Source organism: Symphalangus syndactylus, chromosome 8, assembly GCF_028878055.3.
Source record: "Symphalangus syndactylus isolate Jambi chromosome 8, NHGRI_mSymSyn1-v2.1_pri, whole genome shotgun sequence".
NCBI lineage: Eukaryota > Metazoa > Chordata > Mammalia > Primates > Hylobatidae > Symphalangus > Symphalangus syndactylus.
The window spans coordinates 54,300,178-54,312,953 of NC_072430.2; the positions used below are offsets into that span (position 1 = coordinate 54,300,178).

The following is a 12,776-nucleotide window of genomic DNA, read 5'->3' on the forward strand; positions in this document are numbered from 1 at the left end:
ACTCTAATCTCATCATGCTCACATTAGGCAGTTATAACTTTTTGTCTTTGGAGGGATCTTTCTTTGAGCCTTCTGACTTTCTCTAGTTTGCACTGTCCCAGGCTTGACTTAAAGCCCTCAGCCTGTTGTCTCCCATTATCCCTGATCTGTAGGAGTCCCTTTGCCTTTCTCTTTTGTGGACCCATTGTTTCCTCTATCTGTTTTGAATGAACACCTCTTATAGCAGCCTCTAGAGAAAGTATAGATAAAAGAATTTTTTTTGAGATTATGCATGTTTTAAAATGTCTTTCATTTATCCTTACACTTAACTGGTAGCTTGTCTGGGTAGAGATTTAAAAGTTAGAAATAATTTTATGAAAATTTTGGCGCACTGTTCTTTTGTCTTTGAACTTCTAATGGAACTGTTCAGAAGACTCCATTTGAGCCTTGATTCTTATAAATGTTATGTTTTTCTTTCTGTTTCCACTCTGGAAACATTTAGAATCTTCTTTTTGGTTCCCAGTATTGTGAGGTACTATGACAAGGTGTCTTTCTATGGATTCATTTTCATCCCAATGGATATGTGTAATCATTTGGAAATGCCTATTTTTCACTTCTGGGATATTTTCTTGAGTTATTTCATGGTTTTATCTTTTTCCCTTTCTTGAAATTCTTACTGTTTGGCTATTGGATCTCCTGGATTGGTTTTTTAGTTTTTTTTTTTTTTTTAAATCTCATTTCTACAGTTTTCTATGATTTTATCTTTTTTACTCTATGGTCTAGAAGTTTTCATGTATTCCAATTTCTAATCCTTCCTTTGAGTTTTCATTTCTGCTCGCCTGCCTTTTCTTTGTGTTCCTTCTCATAGCATTGTGTTTTCACATCATGAGTGCAAAATCTCCTCTTCTCTTGCTGACGGTATAAGACAGTTTATGTGCAGTTTTCATATCCCCACATAGTCTGTTTCTATCAAGATGATATTTGGTTTGTTGGTTTTGGTCTCTGCTTCTCATGGTGGAGGCTTTATGCAAATGCCTCGGAATCCTGGCTGTCTGTTTTTGGCTGATTTGTGACTGTGAACTTTATGTAGGGAGATCTAATTGGGTTATTTTGTGGGAAATCCTCAACACCAGTATTTTGGGGTCATTTCTATTAGGCTGCCAATTCCCTCAGAGAGGAATTTTCTAGTTTCCAGCCTGGAGAATATAGCCCTTATGCCAATCTTTCTGGAAGCTGAATGGAGAATAGAGCTGAGAGTTTGACACTCAGTGTGTAAGCTCTCACATAACCCCCTGATTGCAGTGTGGAACCCCTACTTTCTGCTCTTCCTTCATTGCAAGGATCCTCTGTAGTCTGCTGAAGTGTGAAAAGGGAAATTGACTGGCTCTGTGGAATTAGGGAAGGCATCTGGAGGGGTAGGTGTCCATCTGTTTCTTAAACAGACTTTCAATAAATCCTCTAGTTTTAGCCCCACCTTTGCTCCCTCACTTCCCAAAGTACCTGGTGGTGACAATTCCTGGGATATTTAGTGGCTCTGTAATGCATATCAGATGTTAATTATCATTCCTTTCTGCTGGTTTAAGATCCAGCTTTCTTGGATCTGATGAGTTAGTTACTACTTGTCCTATGCTTTCCAGCTTCCAAACTTTGGTTGCTTTTGTCTGTTCTACTGTTCTGTATGTTCTTGTGGCTTTATGGCTTTACGCAATCCATTTACTGTTATTTTGTGGAGTTTTGAGAGGAAACAGAGGTATATACATGTGGTCAACCCTCTATCTCTGGCTGAGTTTCTCTGCTTCTTTGCATAGTTCTGTTCTTCTAGTTCATGCTCCTCTGTCATTTGTTTATCATCCGGACTTATGTAGCTCTTGATCAAAATGTTCCCATTGCTATTTACCATTTGTCTCAAGCTACTTGTCACTAGAGAATATCTCAACCTTGCTAAATCCATCAGAGGTTCATTGCTATAATATCTGTCTATTTAACCTGTAAGTCTACTCCACTGTCTGCTTGGCTTCTCAGCTGTTCTGCATGGTCTCTGTTTTTTGGAAGTCCTCTGCTGTTACATACAACCTCTGCTCAATCATTCTCTCTGTGCTTATTAGATCCAGGCCATCCCTGATACTACATCATTCCTCAAGCCCATCTCCAGCAGGTATCTCTCTCCAATCCCTTAAATATATGGATTAGCACTGTAAAAATGATCAAGCACTGTGTCATTTTGTAGGTTGAGTCAGGAGTCTAAACTTTTCACATAGGGTTATACTTTAGAGTTAAAGGAAGGCATGAAATGTACCAGCATCGTGGATAAAGTTGGACCTAAATATCTTGCATTTCTTAAAGTCAGGTTTCTGTTATACTCATTGGACTAGAAGTGGACAGCAATAAAGGAGTGAGATGAAAAATCACTCTCACTCAGTACTGTGAACTAAATTTAAAAAAATAAGGGCTGAATTCCTGTTCTATTAGATTTTAGTGAACAGCATTCTGTAGTCCACAGGGAGTTCTTCACAATGCTATGTGAATTTTGTTGATAAACGTGTTACAGGTGTTTTTCAGTTTGTGTTTGGGCTAAAATATTGTCAAGTGGCATACTTCCCTGAGGCAGCCAGTGTAGGATCAGAACATATGTGCCTTTGATGAAAGCCGCTTTTCAGTTTAAATCACTAGGATTCTTGTGAAGCTGTATCTTATGAACATTGTTATATAAACACTGCCTTTAAAATCTTCGGCTTGAGTCTCAAGTAAATAGGTTTATACAGTATGATCTGCTGGCTGAGCAGCAATGAAAATAAATGTCTCCATGTTGTGGTACGTGGAAGTTTTCTGTTGTCAGGTTGAACTTTGCCTACAGAAATTTAAAGTGAGGGAAAGCTGACTAATAAAAATCATCATGGTTAGTGGTGTTAAAAACAAACCTTCTACACTGCGGTGGGAATGTAAATTAGTTCAGCAACTGTGGAGAGCATTTTGGGGATTTCTGAAAGAACTTAAAACAGAGCTAACGTTCAACCCAGAAATCCCATTATTTGGTATATAGCCAAAGGGAAATAGATCATTATAACAAAAAGACACCTGTGCTTGTATGTTCATAGCTGTGCTATTCACAATAACGAAGACATGGAATCAACCTAGGTGTCCATCGATGGTGGACTGGGTTAAAAAATGTACTACATATACACCACGGAATACTATGCAGCCACAAAAAAGAATGAAATCATGTCTTCTGCAGCAACTTGGATGGAGCTGGAGGCTGTGATCCTAAGTGAATTACTGCAGAAACAGAAAACTAAATTCTGCATGGGAGCTAAACATTGAGCACCCATGGACATAAACATGGGAATAATAGACACTGTGGATTACTAGATGGGGAGGGAGTGGGGCATGGGTTGTAAAACTAGATATTGGATACTATGCTCACTACCTGTGTACAATATACCCATGTAACAAATCTACACGTATCTTCCCTGTATGTAAGATAAAAGTTGAAAAAGAAAGAATAAGAAAAATAAGAGTTTTTATTTTACCTTCAGAAAAAAAGAAAGATTCAAAAATATCATAATTAAAGTCTATGTCCTCATTATAAATTGAACAACCAGAGTGTCTGAGATAAGAGTGAGGAAGGGAGAAAACAGTGCAGGATGAAGTCAGAAAGGTAATGAGACCAGACCATGAAGGGCCCTGGTGACCATTGTATTCTGTGGATGGAGACTTCTAGAGCGTTCTGAGTAGAAAAATGACATGATATGACATATTTTAACAGTATCACTCTGGCTGTTGTGTTGAACGTAAACCCTAGGGTTACAAGGTGGGATGGAGAAAGATAATTCAGGGAGGCTATTGCAATCATTTTAGTGAAAGGCGATGTTGGTTTGGGCCAAGATAGTAACAATGGAGGTGGCAGGAAGTGGCGGGACTCTGGTTATGTTTTGAAAATAGAGCCAACAAGATTTGCTGACAGACTAGTTGCCGGGGGTGGTTGTTAAAATCAGAGAGAAATCAGAGATGACTCCAAGAGTTTTTTGGTTTATACGTCTCTTAAGGATGGGAAATAATTTGGGGAAAGCAGAGTATTTTTGAGGGGAGAGATGTGCTAGAATTAAGAGCTAAGTTTTGATAAGTCATGTTAAGTTTGAGATGCTGCACAGACACGGAAGTACATATGTCTCGTAGGCAGTCCCATAGACAAATCTGGAGTTCAGGGGAGATGTCCTGGCTGGACACATACATTCTGGAATTGTTGATACAGAGCTGATATTTAAAGTCATGAGACTGGTTGAACCCTCCTTGATATTGAGTGTGGATAGAGAAGAGGTCTAAGCACTAAACTCTGGTGCATTCCAATATGTAGTGGTCAGTGAGATGAGGTGAAACCAGCAAAAAGACTGAGAAGGAAGTGAGTTAGGAAGAAATCTAGGAGTGAGGAATGCTGTAGGTTAGTTGAGGAAAGTGTTTCAGGGAGAGACGAGTGAGCAGCGATGGGAAGTTCCTCTTACAGGTCAATCAAGACAAGATCTGGGAATTGATCATTGGATTTTGCAATCTTAGGGTCACTGGTGACCTTGAGCAGATTTGATGTAATCTTGGGGGCAAAAGCTCTTACAAACCCCTAAACCTCAGTTACCTCATCGGTAAAATGGGGTAATAATATTACCTATCTTACAGGATTGTTGTGAAAACCCAATAAATTAATTCATATAAAATGCTCCGAATAATGCCTGGCTCATTGTAAATGCTAAATAAATATTTGCTGTTGTTTCTAGAAACGTCTATTCAGGTGCTCATTAATTGTCAGTCATAATCTTTTGGTAAGGTCCTGCAACTAATTAAGAATCTTCCTAACTGAATGAGCATGCAGTTTTCCCTGCTAGGCTATTATTGAAGATCTTTTTCAGCACCTCACCAAAGTATAGATAAATCTGAAAAACATGTTAACTCTATTAAGCAAGAAATGAGGTTATCACCGCATGACTTCTGCAGGATCATGTGCTGACTCCTCTTATTTCTGGATGCTTATCCATTCTAAATCTTGTCCAGGAATCCTTAGTTCACTGGTCTCCTGTTGGAATTCTTCATATTTTCATATTCTTATTTGAAAACTACTGTTGGGTTTGCCTTATTTCTAGTCTTTTACCAACTCTTTTTCAAACATAGCTAGCAGTGGCATAGTTATCTCTCTGGCACGTTCTTCACAGTGTTGGGATGAAATCTGATGGGGCTAGAACACATGAACTCATTTAGAGCTATTAATGTTTTGTTGTCTCCACAACCCACCATTTTTAAATTGCAGTAAAATGTATGTAACATAAATTTTACTATCTTAACAATTTTTAAGGATACAGTTCAGTGGTATTAAATACATTCATAATGTTGTACATCCTTAACCCCTATATAGCCTCATAACTCATCTTGCAAAACAAAAACTCTTTACCCATGAAACAATAGCTTCCATTCCCCTTTTCCCGCCAGCCCCTGGAGACCACCATCCGACTTTCTGTCTCTATGAATTTGAGTATTCTAGGTGCTTCATAGAAGTGGAATAAAAGTATATGTATTTTTGTGACTCAATTATTTCACTTAGCATAGTGTCCTCAAGATTTCTCCATTTTGTAGCATATGTCAAATTTTTCCATTTGTAAGGGCGAACAATATTCCTTTGTATGTTTATACCACATTTTGTGCATGCATGCATCTGTTGATGGACACTTGGTTGCTTCCACATTAGCTATTGTGAATAATGCTCCTATAGACATAGGTGAATAAATATCTCCTTGAGACCCTGCTTTCAATTCTTTTGGATATCTATCCAGAAGTGAAATTGCTGGATCATATGGTAGTTTTATTTTTAATGTTTTGAGGAACCACCACAGTGTGTTCCACAGTGCTTGTACCATTTTCACATTCCCATCAACAGTGCACAAGGGTTTCAGTTTCTCCACATCCTTGTCAACACTTGTTATTTGCTGAGAGTAGCCATCTTAATGGTGTGAGGTGGTATCTCATTGTAGTTTTGATTTGCATTTCCCTAATGATTATTGATGTTGAACATCTGTTCATGTGACTATTGGCTTTTTGTATATGTTCTTTGGAGAAGGGTCTATTCAAGTTCTTTGCCCATTATTGAATCTGATTGTTTTCTTCTTGTTGAGCTGTTGTTTTCTTTTTAAATGTTTGCCTTTTGTTGGGTTTATATCGTCTCTCAGCAGTGCTTATAATCCACATTCTGCTCGTTATAATCTGTCATTCTGTGTGAAACGGGGACAGGCAGAGCAGGAGTCAAGGACTTGTGAGTCCTCTGCATCATTCATCAACACTGACCCATAGCCAAAGAAGCAGATGCAATGGACTGAATTGTGTCTCCCTCAATTTCATGTGTTAAATCCCTAACGCCTCGTGTGACTGTATGAGATACAGGGCCTTTAAGGAGGTAATTAAGATTAAATGGGTTAAATGAGAGTGGAGCCCTGATCCAGTGGAGCTGGTCTCCTCATAAGAAGAGGGAGAGACAAAAGGACTCTCTTCCACCATATGAAGACACAATGAGAAGCTGGCTGTCTGCAATCCAGGAAGAGGGCCCTCACCAGAGCCTGACCATACTAGCACCCTGATCTCAGACTTCATGCCTCCAAAACTGTGAAAAATAAATTTCTGTTGTTCAAGCCACTCAGTCTTTTTGTTATGGTAGCTTAAATGGACTAAGACACCAAGGCTCTTCTTTCTTTCTCCTTTTTGTTGTCTTTAGCATATTATGTATGCGTGTGCATGTGTGTGTGTGTGTGTGTGTGTGCATGTGCACAAGCATTAGTTCTTTGGGGACTTTAGATTTCGTAAGTTATCCATGTGCATAGAAAAATTTTCATTTATGCTTTGAGATACCGGCAGCTTTTTAAACTAAATCCAACATAGTGGTTTGAGCTGATGGCCACCTAAAAGTTTCAAGAACTTAACAGAGCAACTATGAAGGTATACTTCTAGCTTATCAGATATCTTAGCACTAATTTCTTTAATTCTCTAGAGCTGACGCAAGCCTGTCCTTCTCATCTTCCTTGCTTCATTTATTTTTCTATCTCCCCTTATTTTCCTTCTGTACCATCCACTTGCAATATTTTCTGCTGAAACATTTTGAAATGCTTATTGTATGTTACTTTAACATATATGAAGCATTCATACAATATTGATCAATATGTAGCCTTTGTCATTTTTAAAGCTTGTGCAAGTCTATAATGGTGAGAAGAATACCTTATCTATGCCTCTAATTTATACATTGACAAAAAATGCCAGCACTGCAAGGAGGTTTATCTGATTTTTCCAAGTCATGTTTTTCTTAATGTGGGAATTTCTTTCTTCTTTAATTTTATGTCAGAGAGCACTCAACCACTTAACTATTATTTATAGTCTGTGGAAATCCATAATTGGGAATCTAACTTTGGAGTACACAATTATGTCTACAAGTCTTGATTACAAGCTTTATTGTGCTCTTATGATCCAGACTGTGGATCATGCACATATGGGCACAAAGGACAATGGTTGCTTATTGGGAATGTAAAGACTAAAAGAAATCAGGTATATGTGCCAGGGGTGCTGAGATGGGTTCAGTTAATGTTTTATTTTTCTGTCTTTACCTGTGAAATGCAGAACGAGTATGTATCAAAATCTGTATACCTATATAACATATATAAGTATATTTTAGGCTGACAAAAATTTGATGCTGAAGAATATTCATTATAACACTCAAGGGGAAAGGATAAATATAACAGTATACTTTGGGAGAATTTTGAAAGAGGAGAAGGAAACGTTTAGATGAAGAGTTAAATATGCAAGCTACAGTTACACAAAAGAAAGACCATATGGTTTAATGCCATACATTAGTTTGTTTTAAACCTTTTGTAGTTTATTTTCATTTTAAAATGAATGTGTGCTTTAATTAGTGTTGAAGTGGGCTAGGGAAACACATGTCTTTTAGTTAAACAGTAATTTATGTTGTATTCTCTCCCTTAGTCTTAGTGATAGATCTAAATTCTGGTTAACCAACAAAATGTGGTCTACAGACACCAGGCCAACCAATCAATTTCTTGTTTGTTTATTTTTATATTTTCACTGAACTATGACAAGTAAAAATTGTATATATATATAAAATGTACAGATTGATGTCTTGAAATATGTATACATTCTTAAGTGATTATCCCAATGAAGCTAATTAACATATCCACCACCTCACAGTTACCTTTTATATGTATGTGTGTGGTAAGAATACTTAAGACCTACTTTCTTAGCAAATTTCAAGTATACACTATTATTGACTATAGTCGCCATGCTATACATTAGGTCTTCAGAACTTATTCATCTTATCACTGAAAGTTCATACCCTTTGATCAAATCTCCCCATTTCCCCCACTTCTAAGTACCTGGTAACTACTTTTCTACTCTGATTCTATGAGTTCAACTTTTTCAGATTCCACATGTAAGTGAGATCACGCATTGTCTTTCTGTGCCTGGCTTGTTTCACTTAACATAATGTCCTTCAGGTTCATCCATGTTATTGCAAATGGCAGCGGGATTTTCTTTTTCTCAAGGCTTAATAATACTCATATATATATATATATATATGTATGTATGTATATGTAAACATTTTCTTTATTCATTCATCTGTTGATGGTCACTAGGTTGATTCCATATCTTGGCTATTGTAAATAATGCTGCAATGAACAAAGGAGTGCAACTACCTCTTCAAAATACTGATTTCATGTCTTTTTGATAAGTACTCAGAAGTGGGATTGCTGGATTATATGGTGGTTCTATTTTTAATTTTTTGAGGAACCTCCATACTGTTTTCCATAATGGCTATACTAATTTACATTCCCACCAACAGTGTATAAGGGATCCCTTATCTTCATATCATTGTGAACAATTGCTATCTTTTGACTTTTTGATAATAGTCATTTTATGTGTGAGGTGATATCTCATTGTGGTTTTGACTTGCATTTCCTAATGATTAATGATGTTGAGTACCTTCTCATATGCTTCTTGGCCATTTATATGTCTTCTTTTTAGCAATGATTATTCAGGTCCTTTGCCCATTTTAAAGTTTGGTTATTTGTTTCTTTGCTATTGAGTTGTAAGGATTCCTTAGGTATTTTGGATATTAACTCCTTATCAGATTAGTGGTTTGCAAATATTTCCTCCCATTCTGTAGGTCTCCTTTTCATTTTGATAATTATTTCTTTTGCTGAGCAGAAACTATTTTGTTTGATGTGGTCCCACATGTTTGTTTTTGCTTTTGTTGCTTGTATTTTTGGTGTCATATCAAAAAAATCATTGCCAAGACCAATTTTAAGGAAATTTCCCTCTATGTTTTCTTCTAGGACTTTTATTATTTCAATTCTTATGTTCAAGTCTTTAATCTATTTTGATCTTGGATATGATGTGAGATGAAGTCCCAATTTTATTCTTTTGTATGCAGATAATTAGTTTTCTCAAAACAATTTATTGAAGATACTGTTCTTTCCCCATTGTGTACTCTTAACATCTTTGTTGAAGATTAGTTGACTGTATAGGTGTGGGTTTATTTTTGGATTTTCTGTTCTGTTCCATTGGTCTATGTTTGTTTTAATGCCAGTACCATACTATTCTGATTATTGAAGCTTTGTAATATAATTTGAAATCAGAGAGAATAATGTCTCTAGCTTTGTATTGCACAAGATTGCTTTAGCTATTCAGGGTCTTTTGTGGGTCACATGAATTTTAGAAGTTTTTCTATTTTTCTGAAAAATGTCATTGGAATCTTGATAGGAATGGCATTGAATCTGATGTGTAGATCCCTTTGGTGGGCATTTTGACAATATTAATTCTTCCAATCTGTGAACATGGAATGTCTTTCCATTTATTTGTGTCTTCTTCAATTTCTTTCACCACTGTTTTATAGTTTACAATGTACAGATTTTTCACTTCCATAGTTAAATTTATTACTAAGTATTTTATTCTCCTTGATGCTATTGTAAATGGGATTGCTTTCTTAATCTCTATTTTGGATAATTCATTGTTAGTGTATAGAAACACAACTGATTTTTGTATGTTGATAACATACTGCAACTTTACTGAATTTGTTTTAGTTTTAACAGTTTTGTAATGAAGTCTTTATGGTTATTCTATATATAAGATTTATGGTTTTCTATATATAAGGTCTGCAAACAGCGACATTTTTACTGCTTCCTTTCCAAATTGGATGTTATTTACTCATTTATTTTGCCTAATTGCTCTAAGACTTCAGATACTGTATTGAATAGAAGTGGTAAGAGTGGGCATTCTTGTTTTTCTGATCTTACAGAAAAAGCTTTAAGCTTTTCACCATTGAATATAATGTTAGCTGGGGCTTGCCATATATAGCATTTATTGAGTTGAGGTATATTCTTCCTATAATTAATGTGAGAGTTTTTATCAATAAACATGTCAAATGCTTTTCTGCATCTATTGAGATGATCATAAAAGTTTTATTCTTCATTCTGTTAATGTGGTGTAACATATTTTTTGGTTTATGCATGTTGAACCATCCTGGCATCCTAGAAATAGATTCCACTTGATCATGGTGTATAGTGTATGATCCTTTTAATTTTCTGTTGAATTCAGTTTGCTAGTATTTTGTTGATGATTTTTGTATCTATGTTCATCAGGGAGCCAATACTTAACATGTTGAAAATGTGCTTTGGTTTTATTCTATTACATTTTGCTTAACTGAGAACAAAGAATTTATAGATGTTAATTTAACTATTAATCATTAAGTCACATGCTTATTTGGAATACTTCATATATGTGCATGTCTACTATATAATGTAAATTTATGTTTGCATACATATGTGTCTTCAGTGCCTTGACATATCTCTGTGCATCTAGATGGATACACATACAGATAAAGATGTAGATGTAGCTATAGATAGATCTATAGATATAGATATAAATGCAGATATCTACGTCTAAGGATTAAAAAAATCAAGTAAAATTATTTTCCTGCCCTCAAAACCTCACGGATTTCAAAGGAAGACCCCTATATGCAACTGAATCTAAAAATGCACTGTATAAGGTGGGACCCAGAATGTATATCATTTGCATTATTATATCATAGGATAATAAGCCAGAAAAAGAGCTCTGGTTCTAGATATAATTATATAGTCCTACCTATGTTACACAATTGTTATGAGATCCAGTCAAATAACATTGCAAGCATGTTTTAAGCTTTTAAGCACAAAATTATTGTTACTATTCTCAGAATACTCAAAATCCAGCCCCTATGTGTCTATTCCTGTCAAAAGAGGTCAACTTAAGATGTATTTTATTCATCAAATCTTGCTCCACAAGGCTATTTGATAAAAAGATCTGTCCTTCTTTGTCCATTCTGAAATCAGGTCATAACTAGGCTGGTGGACCCCAAGAGCCAGGTCAGTCATGACTCATTCAAGTCTTTCAGAACAGCCAGTGAAATGGACGGGGAGTTGTTTCAGGGTGTTTTTTGCTCTGATTTCTGCAGGATGGTTGTCTGTTCTTCCTATGTCCAGAGGTATAGGGCTTTCCTGGGTCATTTATGGCCGTGAGAAATCATATGGCTTAGTCCAGAGTTCCCAGAATGCTGGTGATTCATAACTTGATAAAACCAGGCTGAAGTCATCTCTAAATCCTTCTCCATCACACTCAATTTCTAGGTGATAATGAAAGCATTTTCTTCCCTTTACTTGACATTTTCTTCTCATTACTTAATGGTCTGTTAGACATTACACATTCAGTTAAGGTTTTGAGACTGTATCTTCAAAATCATGAAAACATAAATCATACTTTCCTGTATTTTAAAGAACAGATTTTAATTTATCTTCCTTCTATTTAGAAAAGTTACAGGTTTTTAGCTCTTATTTTTACTTTGGATCAGTGAGTAAGTTTTTGATAGCAAGAGAGTGAAAAACGAAGCCTCACGTTCCTGCAACTGTGTTTAATTACGGAACATGCCGAACCACATTTGATTGTTTTTTTGTTTCTGAACTTATGTCAGCTTCCCCAGTCTGTGATGAAACGTGTTTTGCAGCTCTACAACAAAGGATAAAAATAAAATAAATGTTTAGGAAAGTACTTTGGGATAGCTAAAGATAGAGAGCCATACAAAAACAGATAGGCATTGGTAGGAATGACAAATTAATTGTGCTGCCTTTAAGTAATAACACAGAGCAATTAATGCATTTAATAGCTTTATTGAAACAAAAGCTCTTTTGCAATTTGCATAATTTCTTTGTGTAATAAGAATGTTTCATAAGTTTATAAATGAATGCATGACCTCTGACTTAGAGAGTTTTGGTAATACATATATCTCTGTATTTTTATTTTCATTTTCAGACAGTATTTTTTTTCCTTATTGCATAAATCCAGATCTGAGGTCCTAATGAAATAAATTATTATAAGTAGTTAGGGGAAGGCAGGAAAGTGAAATTCTTTAAAAAAAATCTAATGACTTTGAATAATTGATTGGTCTTTCAGATTTCATGATTTATGACTCTCATTTTCAAGATTGTAATTTTTATTTCTTGATACAAACATACCCTAAATCAGTTTGTTTCAAGCATTTTTTTTTTGAACCCAGAACAACACTGAATCTAGTGATTTTTAAGTTGCACAGGAGGGTCAAAGATTCTTGAGGGATTATCTTGGAAATCAGGGAGGCGTAAGGCAGGTGAGCAGGCAGGGCATCACCCTGGAAGTTATGTGAGGGTTTTGTACCTCATTATAAGCCTAGCACTTAGCACAGCTGACACACTGCAATAAAT

The 12,776-nt window shown here is 35.8% G+C and overlaps 1 protein-coding gene across 1 annotated transcript in view; it reads left to right on the forward strand.

Moving 5' to 3' along the window:
• Window positions 1-12,776, forward strand: part of KCNH5 (potassium voltage-gated channel subfamily H member 5) — a 344,681-nt gene that overhangs the window by 113,510 nt on the left and 218,395 nt on the right. The gene's annotated exons all lie outside the window — the stretch shown is intronic.